This window comes from Gossypium hirsutum, chromosome D10, assembly GCF_007990345.1.
Source record: "Gossypium hirsutum isolate 1008001.06 chromosome D10, Gossypium_hirsutum_v2.1, whole genome shotgun sequence".
Lineage (NCBI taxonomy): Eukaryota > Viridiplantae > Streptophyta > Magnoliopsida > Malvales > Malvaceae > Gossypium > Gossypium hirsutum.
The window spans coordinates 64,520,251-64,535,884 of NC_053446.1; positions in this window are offsets into that span (position 1 = coordinate 64,520,251).

Consider the following 15,634-nt stretch of genomic DNA (forward strand, 5'->3'; position numbering starts at 1 on the left):
GCTCAAGAGCAGAGGAGAGCAAGCAGACTGGAGGAGCACCAAGAAGGTGCCTTTCAGGCAAGAACAAATACGGCCTACAAAGGCAAGAAGGCCTGGAGAGACAAGCCAAAGAATGATGCTGCAAAGAGCAATGACCAGCCCTGCAGACATTGCAAGAGGCCAGGTCATCCAGAAGACAGATGCTGGTTCAGACCAGATGCAGTATGCCAACACTGCAAGAAGAAGGGCCATGTTGAAAGGGTTTGCAAAAATAGAACCAAGCTAAGGCAGAGTCAATTTCAACAACCAAAGGTTGAAGCTCAAGTAGCTGAAGACAGCAGTGATCAAGAAGAGCAGGTCTTTGCTGTTTCTTGCTTAGCTGCTGAGAAGAAAAGCTCAAAAGGTTGGTTGCTGGACAGTGGATGCACAAACCACATGTCACCAGATGCAACCATTTTCAAAACTTTGGACAGAACCTGTAAAACCAAAGTAAAAATTGGAAATGGTCAGTTTATAAAGGCTGAAGGAAAATGGGATGTGCAGATATACACTCCCACAGGCATCAAAGTCATCTCGAATGTGCTATTAGTACCTGAGATTGACAGAAACCTTCTCAGCATAGCTCAACTTCTAGAGAAAGGATACTCAGTTGTGTTTAAGCAGAAAGAATGCCAAATTTTTTATCCAAATGGATCAAATTTCATGACAGTCACCATGACTGACAAGTGTTTTGAAGTGGAATGGCCAAATGACTCACATTCAGCCTGTATTGCCTCCATTGATGACTCCAAGCTATGGCACCAAAGGCTTGGACACGTTAACTTCAAATCAATGGCTCAGATGATTAATGAAGAATTAGCTGAAAACTTCATCAAAACAGTGAAGAATGATGAAATTTGTGAAGTGTGCCAGCAAGGAAAACAAGCAAGATTGCCATTTCCTGCAAACACAGCATGGAGAGCATCAGAGAAGCTGCAGCTTGTACACACTGATGTGTGTGGACCAATGAAGACCGGATCTCTCAATGGGAACAGGTACTTTATTCTTTTCATAGATGATCATACAAGATATTGTTGGATTTATTTTATGAAACAAAAATCAGAAGTTGCTCATGTGTTTTTGAAGTTCAAAGCTGCTGTTGAAACTGAAATTGGCCACAAACTTAAGACACTAAGGTCAGATAATGGAACTGAGTATACCTCAGCTCAGTTTCAACTCTATTGTAAGAATGCAGGCATTAAACACCAACTGACCAATGTGTATACACCTCAACAAAATGGGGTCAGTGAAAGAAAAAACAGAAGTTTGATGAACATGGCAAGGTACCTCCTGTTTGAGAAAAATCTGCCTAAAACCCTGTGGGCTGAAGCAGTAAACACTGCAGTCTATCTTCAAAATAGACTTCCAACTAAAGCCCTAGCTCAGAAAACTCCATTTGAAGCTTGGTTTGGGTTCAAACCATCACTGGCTCATCTCAGAACCTTTGGTTGCATATGTTATGCACAAGTTCCAGCTGTGAAAAGAGGAAAGCTGGATAAAAGAACTCAAGCAGGGATTCTGATAGGCTACAGTGCAGTTAAAAAGGGCTATAGAGCGCTGGAACCTTCTACAAATAAGATCCTTGTGAGTAGAGATGTTGTGTTCAATGAGAAGGCATGCTGGAACTGGGATAAAAATGAACCAGAGGTTGTAACTGAAGAACTTGCATCTGATCAAGTTGGAACTAATCAAGACACATTTGAAATGGATGTGGATGATGAACCAATCAGAGGAACTCGATCATTGGCTGATGTTTATGAAAGAGCTCAAGTAGCCATGGTAGAACCAAGTTGCTTTGAAGAGGCAGAAAGTCAACAAGGCTGGAAGCAAGCAATGATAGAAGAGATCAGCATGATAGAAAAGAATCAAACTTGGAATCTAGTTGAAAGGCCAGCAAACAGGAAAATCATTGGAGTTAAATGGGTTTATCGAGTCAAGCAGAATGCTGATGGAAGCTTAAACAAATTAAAGGCAAGGTTAGTTGTCAAAGGCTTTAGTCAAAGGTATGGATTAGACTACCTGGAAACTTTTGCACCAGTGGCCAGGCTTGACACCATCAGATTGGTAGTGGCATTAGCAGCACAAAGGGAGTGGAAGATACATCAGCTTGATGTAAAGTCAGCATTTCTAAATGGATCCCTTGAAGAAGAGATTTATGTGGAACAACCTCAAGGTTTTGAAGTGTCTGGTAGAGAAGATATGGTATATAAGCTGAACAAAGCCTTGTATGGCTTGAAACAGGCTCCAAGAGCCTGGTATATCAAGATTGACAGCTATTTGATCAGTTTGGGATTTGAGAGGAGTATTAGCGAGCCAACTCTGTATGTCAAAAAGACCAAGGCAGAAACTCAGCTCATTGTCTCATTATATGTCGATGACCTATTGGTGACAGGAGGAGATCAAGATATGCTGGTCAGTTTTAAAGCCAAAATGCAACAGCATTTTGAGATGTCAGATCTTGGGTTGATGTCCTACTTCTTAGGCATGGAAGTAACGCAAGCTGAGAAAGAAATTTGGCTAAGTCAGAAGACTTTTGCTATGAAGATTCTCAGAAAATTCTCAATGGAGAATTGCAAAGCTACCAACACACCAATAGTTGTTGGAGGAAAGCTATCGAGTCAAGGGATTTTTGAACCAGTGTGTGAGACAACTTACAGAAGTCTGATTGGTTGTTTGTTATATCTTACTGCCACTAGACCAGACATAATGTATGCTGTGAGCTTACTCTCGAGATTCATGCATTGCTGCAATGAAAGTCATTTTAAAGCAGGCAAGAGAATTCTCAGGTACATTAAGGGAACCCTGAGCTATGGAATGTTGTATACCAAGGCTAAGCATTCAAATCTGATTGGTTACAGTGACAGTGATTGGGCAGGCTCAGTGGACGATATGAAAAGCACTTCAGGCTATTTTTTCAATCTTGGCTCAGCAGTATTTTGTTGGAGTTCAAAGAAACAAGCACTGGTGGCTCAATCTACCGCAGAAGCAGAATATGTAGCAGCTGCTGCAGCAGTCAATCAAGCCATTTGGCTTAGAAAAATTCTAGTCGATCTCAACCTTGAACAAGAGGAAGCAACAGAGATAATGTGTGACAATCAATCGGCTGTTGCAATTGCAAAGAACCCTGTTTTTCATGGGAGGACAAAACATTTTAACATTAAGCTTCATGCAGTTCGAGAAATGCAACAAGCTCATGAAGTGAAACTGGTTCATTGCAGTTATGATGAACAATTAGCTGATATTTTAACAAAACCTCTTAATGTTTCAAGGTTTCAAAGCTTAAGAATGAAGATGGGAGTTAGCAACAAGCTAACCAAGGAGGAGTGTTGAAAGGTGGTTAGCATGCAGCATTGAAGACCACCATGCAGAAGCAGCAGTTTGCACGAGAAAGCAAGGATGTTTAGTTTCATTTGAATTTTTTTTTTGTTTATGTAATGTAATCTAGTTCATTTTGAACTATGATAAGATGATATTTGATGTAAACTTGATGGTGATTGAGCTGTTTACCAGCTTTATTCATTTGCACAAGTTATCATTCCAATTTACTAGGAAACTTAGTGGTAGTAGGTATAGTTTTGGTTAACCTACTGTCTTGACAAGCTAGAAGCTTGATTTATGTATTGGCATTAAGCCTTTTTTTGATGAATGAATTTAATCAAGTTTTCATTCAAAACTCTCACCATTCTCCTTGCTTTATTCTTTTTAGTTTTCTGCTTGTTTCTGCTGCAAGTCACGACACTTGCTGCTCAAGCAATAGGCTGAAACTTGTTGTTAGTTGCTCTCAGCTCCAACACAATCCATGGAGTTTATGGTTTATTAGTGTAACTGTCCATTTGGTTGTGGATTGGTTCTTAAGGTGTTTTGATGCTTGTATGTTACAGTGCCTGCTCCAAGCAACACCCTTTAATTTCTAATGAATTTTATTTGTTGAGGAAAAAAAATATGAGGATTAATCTGATATTTTATGTTTGGGTTTATGAAGATTTTTGTACCTTTAATGAAAAAAGCAAATAAAATAGAGAGGTACAAGATCACATCCATAGATCAACAAAGGGGTTTAATATTTCTATAAAAAAAGTTGTCCCAAAAAGGCCTTCTAATGGGAATTGAAAAAAAAGCTTGTAAAAATTTACAAAAGGAATTGATGAGAATCTGATACAGCCATCTCATGCGACAGCTTTCCCTTAAAAGCATTCGTGGCTGAGTCTAGTCTTAATTTTTATTTGTATCTTTTATATCCGTTTTATAATTCATATTTAAGATTTGTATTATGCGCTTAATATTTCATTATTTGTTGTCTATGATGCTCATTCTTGAAAAAAAAAACAAACAAACAAATGCAATGCATGCATAAACCATAAAAAAATTAAAGAACATAAGCAACTAATAATGAAATATATTAAAATGAAGACCGGTAATTGATTTAAGAATTACCCTAATTTCGGTAAATATATTAAAACATGTGTCCCTAATCTTTTTCAATTTTGATATTGAAAAAATTGGTATTCTTAAAATTATGAGAGTTATTCAATTATTTTCATTTTTGAAATTGATAAATTAAGGACAATTAATCACAACGTTAATGTTTTTATCAATTATATATAATTTTCTTGATATAATGATAAATTTAGTCCTCAAAGTTTACACATTCTATCAATTTGTTATTGATTTAACAAATTTAACCCACAATATTTACACATTTCGTCAATTTGATCATGATTTAACATATTTAACCCGTAATAATTACACATTCTATCAACATTTACGCAAAATATATAATCATCAAGGATTAAATTTGTTTTTATACTAATCAAAATTATGTATAATTAACAGAAACTATTAGCGCTTGATTAATTGTTCGTGGTTACTTTCAAAAAAGATAAGGATTAATTTGTTCAATATCAAAAAGATGTTTTTTATTTTTATTTTTTAATTTCATAGGTAAGAAAATCTCAAAAAAAAAGAAAATCTTTGAAATAAAAAATAGAATGTTTTATATAATTATTTGAAGTTACTCTCACGTTATTTTTACCCATTCAAAGCTAGCAAGTCTTTATGTACAAAATGGTATAGCTCTGCAATTTGGATTAACATTTTGGTGACCTCCATGTGAAGTGAAAGAAAATTGAGAATGTCACACAATTATTATTTTTCCCTCCATACCCCTATGCCACCAAAGAAAGTTGAATTATTAAGGCACAAAAGTACTAAGGAGTAGGAGCTAGAAAAAGAGGGGCATGAAAATAAAGAGACTTACATTTATTATTTGCATAATACAAAATCAGTCTTTAATATTTACATATTTTATTAATTTGAATTTTATTTTTATTTAGTTAAATTTAACTTTAAACCCTTTAAAAAAAGTTAAATTTGATCATCAACATTTTGAAAAGAGTCAAATTATTATTTAACGGAAATGTTAAATTTTGAAATACATATAACAATTCGCGTGTATTTCATATTATTTTTTTAAATTTTTTATATTTTTTTGAAATTTTTATTTTTGAATATTGTTAGAAAAATATTTGGAACATTGTTAGTGGAGTTTTTAACCTCCACCAACAAAATTAATGGGTTAATAAGTGTCTTACAGGGATATAATAAAATATTAAATATATATATATTAAAATATATATATATATGTTAATTTTTTTAAAGTTGTGGAATAAAAATAATATATTATTGACGTACCAAATACTCACCTTTTTAATTAAGATTTAAAAATAAAAAATAGTTAGTAAAATGAATGGATTGCAAATTGAGAAATTTGATATTGAATATTAAAATTTTCTTAAAAAGAAGACATATAGCAAGATACGAAAGTTAGTGATTTATTTGATTTAATTTTAATTTTTAAATTGATGCATTTTATTATGAATTTTTATTCTTTGTGTATTTTGTATAATTTGTTTGAAATTTTCAATTTTCAATTTCTCACATGAGTTTGAGATATAAAAAAAATTACTCTTAGGATTGGTGAAACAGTGGATACAAGAGTTCAGCTTATCATATATTGATGATTTTGTTCTTCGAAATATTGTCTACAGATAGGATATCAGAGTTCTATTAATTAGAGTTCCGTTAAAAAGTCGAAATTTCTATTTTAGCCTAGGACTCTAGGAGTTCTGTTATCGATATTCTAATTATGATCATGATCTATAAAAAATATGAGTAACATGTGATACGTAAATGAAAATTTTTATGATATGATAAGTCATAAATTAAGTGAAAATGTATGAAAGTGTATGATTATATGAAAGACAAAAATAATTAATTTAATTTAATGATCTGTAAAATTGAAAAATGAAATACATGAATTATATAAGAGAATGTTGACGATCAATATGTGGTATGTAAATGAGAAGGAAAAAATTATATGACCAAATACTAAAATAAATGAATAATGAAATTAACTAAATACTTTGTAAGTTCAATAATTTAAAAAATTGTTATTTTTCCCATTCAAAGTTGAAAAGTCTTTTATGTGAAAAATAGTGTAGCTCTTCAATTTGGGTATAACATTTTGGTCTCCGCCATGTGATGTGGAGGAAAATTGACAACATCACACAATCAAATCCATTTTTTCTGCCATACCCTTGTGCCTCCGAAGAAAGTTAAATTATTAAGGCACAAAAGTACCAAGGAGTAGAAGCTACCAAAAGAGGAGCATGAAAATAAAGAGAGATACATATATTACTGGCATGAAATATTTACATTTTTTATTAATTTGGAACTTCTTGCCTTTTACTACTAGCTTGATTTGTATCATCGCTCTCACCTTTTTGAGCTTGTATCTGATAGTGAAACCAAAGATTAGTGAAAGCCTTCGCACCAAAACTGAGTTCTAGGAACTGCAATAGGATCAATTTCAACAACTCTAATGGGATATTAAACATTCCCAACTCTTAAGATCACCATCTCATCAATTTTACACAATTAAAATGAATGTTTCCCTTCACAAAAGGTTTAGGATGAGCAGCACCATCGTCCACACTAATAAAACTTCCCCAGTGATTGGCGATGTTTTTAAATGTAGAGATCGGACAAGCATGGATCGGAACCCCTAAAGTTCTTCTATAATTAACCAAAATGTTTTCAGACCATGACTCAACTTTTGTGAACCACCTCATCGAAATTTCAATAAACTCTTTTATAACCTTCTCCACCGTTAAACTCCATTAGCAACTTGGAGGCCACCCTCTTCTAACCGCAGAGCAAGGTTCTCAAGAGTACATAAATCTCTACACCATCCCATAATACAAATTGTAGCTTAGAAAGTTTTTCTTCCTCGATAATCCCATCTATAGGAATTGACTCTATCTCTTTCTTACCTGTAGCCACCTCCTCCATGAAACAATTCTTGTTTATAGCTTTTTCACCTCCGAGGGTTCCACTCGTATCTAGAGAATCCTTTGATACCTCCAGAGCCTTTGAAGCGTGCAAAGTTGACCCATATTCTATGTCCAAATAAATGGAACCGTTCAGACGAAACGTCGCCCTTCTTGCATCAGTAAAGTTTGCGAATCTCACAAAACCAAATCTTTCTCCTTTTTATGAAGACATCCATAACCCTGCCGTGATACTCGAATATCTTCCAAAGACCTGTCCATTGCATTCGTGGAGGACGATTCACTACAAAAACAGTAACACAACTCTGTCCAGTGTCCACCACCCAACCCATTACTCATTAATAAAACTCCTACTTCATCACTTAACTAAAGCTTTCTTTTTGATATTTTTATATATTTTAATTTTGTTTTGTATTCAAATAATTTGATAATTAACTTTTAACAATTATCCCATAGTTTTTACTATAAATTTAAGGAAGACAATCTTGATAAAATTAGTTTGAGGTAGGAACAGTTTATTGGAACAGCGTAGTCTTTTATAGGATTAAAAATATTAATGCAAGAAATAAAAAACAAGTGATTAAAGGTTTAGAACAAGCAATCAAACTTATTTTATGTTAAAATTTTCGAACAATATGAAAATATATAATTTTAATTGTTCTTTTACCAATTAAATTGATTTTTGACAGGTTTAACTATTGACTTAAAAAAGAGTGTTAATTTGAATGGTTAAATGTAATGATGCATGGTTTGTCTGACATCGTCACATGGAAAATGGGATTAAAAATGGAAATTAAGCAAAGGCAAAATGAATATATTTATTGTTTTCTAATTTGGTGTAGGGTGCCATATTTGTTGATAGCCACTCACTAATACATTATAAATGGAATAATTGCCTATTTTACCTTTTTCATGAAATTTATTGACATCACCAGCTCATTTTTCAACCACATTACTCAAATGATTGACAGAGAGAGGTAAAAGTAATTTATAAATGTATTTCTTTTTTTTCGAGTATAATTTGTATTTATTTCTAGCCATTTTTATAAAGTTATTGTTTAAAAAAGGGGTAATTATCAAATTCATATATGATTTGGATCCAATGTACAATTTGATACAAACTACAATTTGGTGTAATTATACACATAAACTTGAATTGTGATTCATATGAGCACATGAAACTTTGATTTTGATTCAATTGTATGCATTTAATGAATGTATACGTTTAAAAAAATGAATATTTACATTTATTTTCATATTTGATTATATACAGGGGCGAAACCAGAAAATTCTTTTAGGGGGCTGAAATTAAATTGTAATTTTTACGATAGTAAAAATGTAATTTCACCATTTTAATGGCCTATATCTTTATAATTTTTAAATGATTAAATCAAATTTTATATTTTTAGCGGAGCAAAGTACAATTTTACCTTTACTAATTTAAAATTTTAAAAGGCCTAAATAGAAAATTCACCATTTCAAGGGGACTGAGACTAGAGGTGATCATGGGTTGGGCCCACCCGAAAAATAGGAGGGTCCAGGTAAAAATATAGACCCAAAATATGGGTTTCGGCAAAAAAAGAAGCCCGTTTAAAAAACGGGCCGAGCTCGGGTAAAAATTTTTTGGCCTAGGCCCAACCCGACCCGGCCCGAATTATATATTAAATATATATAGTTTTTATTTTTAATCAAATATGTATTAAATATATACTTTTTTGGTGTTGTACAATTTGATATGGGTTGGGCTCGGGCTTAGCAATTTTCTTTCGGGCCGGGCTTAGATAAATTTTTAGGCCCATATTTTGGGCCCAGCCAAGCCCGAGCCTAAAAAATGGGCCTAAAATTTTGTCTGGGCCCTGCTCAGCCCATGATCACCTCTAACTGGAACCCCTGTCAGCCCCTTAGTTTCGCCCCAAATTATATAATAGTTTGTATATGCAATATATCAACGTAAAATTGTGCTAATTCAATAATATTGTTAGTGATTTCTGAAAATTGAATCAAATCAATATTTCATATATAAAATTGTACAAAATCAAAGTTCATATACAACATAAATAAATAAATAAAAAGTTCATATAGAACAATATACATTAAATCAAAATTTATATATAATTTTGATATTTATCTCATTCTTTATTAATTATAACGTGTGAACGAGGTGAATCCAAATTTTGTCATTTATTTTCCTACCATCTTTGCGAAATAAATTTCAACTTAAGAAGGAAAAAATAATTAACATTTTCAAATTCTATCAAGATAGACATGTTCATAGGTCAGACTCTCGGCTTAGGTTCAAAAGTTCACTAAAATTTTGGGAGGGTTTGGATAAAAATATCATACCCAAAGAATGGACTCGAGCAAAAAAAAAAAAGACCTGTTTAAAATATGGGTCGGGCTCGGGCTTGAATATTTAAGGCTAGACCCGTTTTAAGTTTATAATTTTTTATATTATGTTATTTTTTATATATTATGTAATTTAGAACACAATAAAAAATAAAACATATAGTAAATATATAATATAACTCTAATGTAAACATTAAAATAATATTAAAATGACTATATAAAAAATTTCAATAAATAAAAATGTATAAATATTAAAATAATATAATATAAATACTTTTTAAAAAAATTAAAAAATAATATAAGCGAACCTAAAATGGGTTTAGATTAGTTTTTTGTAAATATGGGAGTGTTTTGACAAAATTTTAGGCCTAAATTTCAAACCGGACCGAACTTAAACAAATATAAAATATCTTAATATCATGCTTAAACCAACCTATGAACACTTCTACATAAAAATAATATAGACGAATTGATGTCGTTTAGTTCCACAAGGTCAAACTTCAAATTAATACGAGTGTATTATTAAAAGTTTTCGTCCTCGCATTACTTGTAATTAGTTTATGTCTTTTAATTCATTGAGAAGTAACAAGCATGTATGGATGTCCATTGTACAGGCCCATTTTGACCTAACCCATTACAACCCATAACCCAAGCAAAAACAAAACCTACCCAGGCCCAACTAAGCCTAACCCACCAAAACCAAAGCCCAAATCAGCAACCCAATTCAGCCCAATCTACCTAACCCTAGCCAATTTGTAGAAAAAAGAAACAGCAGCCACCCTAGGTGCGCCGCACCTAGGGCCTTCGTCCACCTACCCCCTGCCACCGCCTCTGACCAGCGCCGCACCTGCTCTCTGCCATCGCCCAACTGCACCTGCAAGAAGAGAAACCAACACGCAACAACAAATAGTAGACATAGATAAAAAAAATGTTAAAATCGGCTATAAAAGCCGAAACCAGAGGAATGTAAAGGGTTCGGCCCCTCTTTGACGATTAAAAGAAATAAAAGTTTTTTGAAAATCTTAAAGGTGACTACTACCTTTTTAGATCTGTTTTTTTTTGTTCTTTTAAATATTATTTTTGTTTTTAAATACAAACAAATTAAAAATAAGAATAAAGGAGAAGGCTTTTTACCTTACCTGCGCCGCGACGGAGGTGGAGGAAGGCGAACGGTTTCGCCCCATTTTTTGGGTCTTTGGCTTTCGATTCAGGAGATTCAACCCCGGATCTGTGGCCTGGAGGCCATGGACTTCAAAAAAGGACGAAAAAGGTCCGATTTTGAACCTCCGGCGGCCACACACGGTGGCTCTGCGGTGGAGACTCGTCGGAAATCTCGAGCCGGACCATGGCCGGACCTGAGAGAAAAAGAGAGAGTTTTCTCTCTGTTTTTTTTAAAAAGAAGATGAAACTGTTTCTTTTAGCTTTTTTTAGTATTTATATTAAACGTGAAACGACGCCGTTTTAGCAAAAGGATCCGCGCGTCGACCCGACCCGACCCGGAGGATCCGCGTGTTTTCAGTTTTTGGGATATTTCGCGTGCAGTCCCCCTGATTTTGCAGCGTATTACAATTTTATCCTTTTTGTTATTTTCTCTTATTTTTAATTTAGCCCCTGCAATTTTATTTTTATTTCGACTTGGTCCATTTCAACGCTGCGTTTTGGGGCTGTGGTTTATTTGCAGTTTTGGCCCTTTCCTTTTCAGCGCGCGTTGCAATTCGGTCCTTCTTGTTTTTTTATTTCAAATTTGCCTAGTATATTTGTTTTTATTTTGATTTAGTCCCTTTTTAGCAATCTTATTTATTTTGATTAATTATTTTAATGTATTATCATTTATTATTATTATTGTTGCATTTATTATTCTGATTATCATTTACCCATTCGCATCGTTTTTGGATTTGGTTATACATACATACTTATATATATTTTTATATTTTATAACTTATATACATATATCTATATTTATATTCTTTACCTTCACAAATATATGTATACGTACCTATATATATATTATTTTATATATATACATCCTTTTACATTTTTAGGTTTTTATATTTTGTTCATTATTTATTTATTTATTTATAGTTTTGTTATTATTTTAAAAGAATGCTTTAACTTTATTTGCTTATATATTCATTTTGTATGCTATTGATTTGTTTTTTTTTTATTTATCTTATCTTTGATGCTATTGCTCGTGTTATTTTACTTGCATTATCATCATCATTTCATTATACCCATTTTTATTTAGATTTCGAAAAAGAAATTTTAGAAATAAGTAATATTCGGTATTTTGGATCTTCGAGAGAATCGAGCCCTAACGTATTGGGTTCCGACTTTCTTCGTTGAACTTAAATAATTGAGATTATTCTTTTAAAAATGATAAAAAGCTCGTTACCGAGAATTCAATATGTTGTGTCCTAACGCATTGGATGTGACACGTTATTTTTTCGAAACGAGAATTTTTCTAAATAAATGTAATATTCAATGTTTAATATTTTGAGAAATTGTGCCCTAACGTATTGGGTTGCGATTTCTTCATTTGATTTAAACAATTGAATATTCTTTTAAACTTTATTACACGAATTTTTTCAAACTCAAGTTAAACGATATCGGGAATTAAAAAAAGGATCGTGTCCTAACTTACTGGTCGCGATATCTTTTTTTAATCCAAGATAGTTAAATATCTTTTAAATAAGCATTTTTCATTCGCGTATCGGGAATTCGAGACATTGTGTCCTAACTTATTAGATATGATTCTCTTTCTCGAATAGCGTGAAATATGCCCCTTTTTCAGAAATTTTTCAACGTTTTAATACAAGGATCGTATTTTTAAAATTCTTCAAAGTTCTCAATTTTCGACATTAAGACATTAAGTAGTCAATTAGGTACCAATTTTGGGCGTATCGAGGGTGCTAATCCTTCTCGTGCGTAACCGACTCCCGAACCCGTTTTTCTGAATTTCGTGGACCAAACTTGTTGTTTTAATAAAATCAAACCGTTTATTAAAAACAACTAATTTTAAGGTGATCCAATCACACCTCATAAAAAAGGATTGGTAGCGACTCCCGTTTCTTTTTTCAAAACCCAAGTCGACCCCGTTTTCCATCCAAAAAATGGTGTCAACATCCATCTTCTACCATAGTTGTCTTCTAAAGAACTTTATAAAGGGAAGCTATGCCACTCTATTTAAGGGTTGGTTTTGGAGATTAAAGTGTAATTTTATCATCATATTAACTTAAGTTTTTTTTTTTAATTTAAAAACGTTTAAATGGTAAATTTACTATTTTTGGAAGGTCAAGGCTATTGCTTCCCCTTATCTTTGCCCTGCTAGTAGTTGACTAACACGGTCTCATACAGTAATACTCTTATCGAATATAAAGCCTTGTTTAAATGGAGATATTTATAAGAGGAAAAATACTAAATAATGCAAGCTCGCCCATGCCTGGTCACTGTGAGCCCCTTTGTGAGGAAGCACCTGATCTTCTCTCGAAGTTACGAGGTTATTTTGTCAAGTTCTTTAGAGAGAGTTGTCTCACACCCCTAGGTATTCTCTACCTACCCACTTGTGTCGGTTTTGGGTACACGTACCCTTTTGATGAAGGTGGTTCAAGCTTTTCCTGGAAGTATAATTTTTACTTCCACTTACAATTTCATAAAATAATAATTTATCAAATCAAAATTATTCAAATACAAATTCAAAATATTTGAATCAAAATTAAATTGGAGCTCCTCACTCAGGCTTCTACTTTTGTGCATTGATAATTCAGTGGCAGCACTTCCCCCTTGCCTTAATTGTTGAAAATTGAATAAAAATTGTACCTTTCATTTCCTTCCCTCAGACAAGTTGTTCATTGTTGCTCCCACTCTTCAGTCTTCTCTAAAATAATGTAGGAATCCCAAGTCACTATAATTAGGTGATGAGGATGGTACTTACTTTTTTTCCAATATCAGGGTATTTATCGTTAATAATAGTGATTGATTTTTTTTGTTGCGAATTTGTACAAGAGCTTATGTAAGAGTTTAATATAGTTCAATGATTATTTTATAATTTTTTAAAGTTAAATAATCAAAATAGAAATTAATTAACAATTTAGCTAGAGAGCTTACACGTAGTTTACCCAAAAACATATCGACATGATCCCCCATTGGAGTCCGAAGCCAAAGCTCACAAATTGGGTTAACATTTGACATTTGGGGTTTCAAATTGAGAATTAATTGAAATAGATAACAATTAGCAATTAATTGAGAATAAACAAATTATATTCCATATAGTGTAGTATTGAATATATGTTTACTTCATTAAAGGTCTCTTTTTTATTCAATTAATTTCTCCAACTCAAATTTAGCAACTTATTATGGTACTATGAGATTATAAGAATGGTTTTTGGAAGTAAATCAGTGAGTGAAGTTGTAAAATTACTGATTTTCGATTTAATTACTTTAATCATTGGTCTAGTTTCAATTAAAAAATTTATTCATGATTTAGCCTATAAATTATATATATTCTCTCACTTTAGTCTAGTTTAGACTTGCCTATGGCCCTGCTCGAATGTCCACCTGAAAAGCGAGATGATTTAGGTAAATATATATGCCCAAAAAGTTGGTCTGGATAAAAAAATAATGCTCGTTTTCTAAACGGATTGGGTCTCAGGTAAGCTTTTCTTGCTCAACCTGGCCCGAATTTGCAAAAAAAAAAACTATTGTTGTTTTTTTTACTATTTTATCATTGTTTTTCTATCATTTCGTTATTATATTGCTACTATTTTATTATTATTGTTTGAATAATGCATAACTCTTGTTTTATTACTAATTTTGCTACTATTTTAGGGATATTTACTTTTTAAGTTACACTTATCTCAGTGTTATATATTTAAGTATTTTTTTTTAATTTTCATTTGTTCGGAAACATTTATTTCAAATTTTTTAGTGTATTTGATGAATTATTTTTTAAAATTTATTTTTATATTAAAAATATAAAAAATTAATATGGGCAGACTAGGCTTTTAACATTTTAATCTAAGTTGGGCTTGGATAAAATTTTAAGCCTATTTTTCGAGCTGAACCGAGCTCAGGCCTAGAAATTAGGCCTAAATTTTTTACTTGGCCCTATCAACCCATGGACAACCCCAGTCTAGTTTCAGTTGGGAATGAGAATTACTACTATTTTGTTGTTATTAAATTGTTAAACCATTGTTTTTTTTTTTGGTGCCACTTCAAAAAGCCATTGGGCCTTAGTCAAGACGAGGTAACATAGAATAGTTCAGGGTCCTAACTGGAAAATATCCCACATTGATTATTGTGATGTAGAAAGTGGAAAATATGTAACGAGCGTCATTGGAAAGATGTATGTCAAACTAGTGGAGCCATAAATTGGTAGTTTTCTAAGGTTGGTTTCAAAATGAAGGGGGAGCTCCCAAGTCAAAATAAAATTGTTTAGTATTTTTTAGTGTTTCCCTTTTAGACAGGTTAAATTGTGTATTTATATGTAGGGGTGTTCATTCGGTTAACCGATCGGTTAATCGAATCGAACTTTTTTAAAAAAAAATTAACCGAACGAAATTTTTTCGGTTAATTCGGTCGGTTAATCGAAAATTATATGTTTTTTTATTTTTGGTTAAAAATTAACCGAATTAACCGAATTAACCGAATTAACCGAATTAACCGAATTCCCGAATTACCCGAATTAACCTAATTGAATCATACATAATTAAATTATTTTTAGACTTTAATACTTTAGTTTTAGTTTTAGTTTTAGAATTTGTTTTTATTTATTAAATTATTTGTAAATTTTATGATTGGGTTGGTTTGGGTAATTGGGTTGGATTGAATACTTGGATTTGGATTGGGTTTAGGTGAATAGTGGACCTATTTATATATTAATAATTTTATTTATTAATTTTTTCGGTTAACCGACCGGTTTCGAA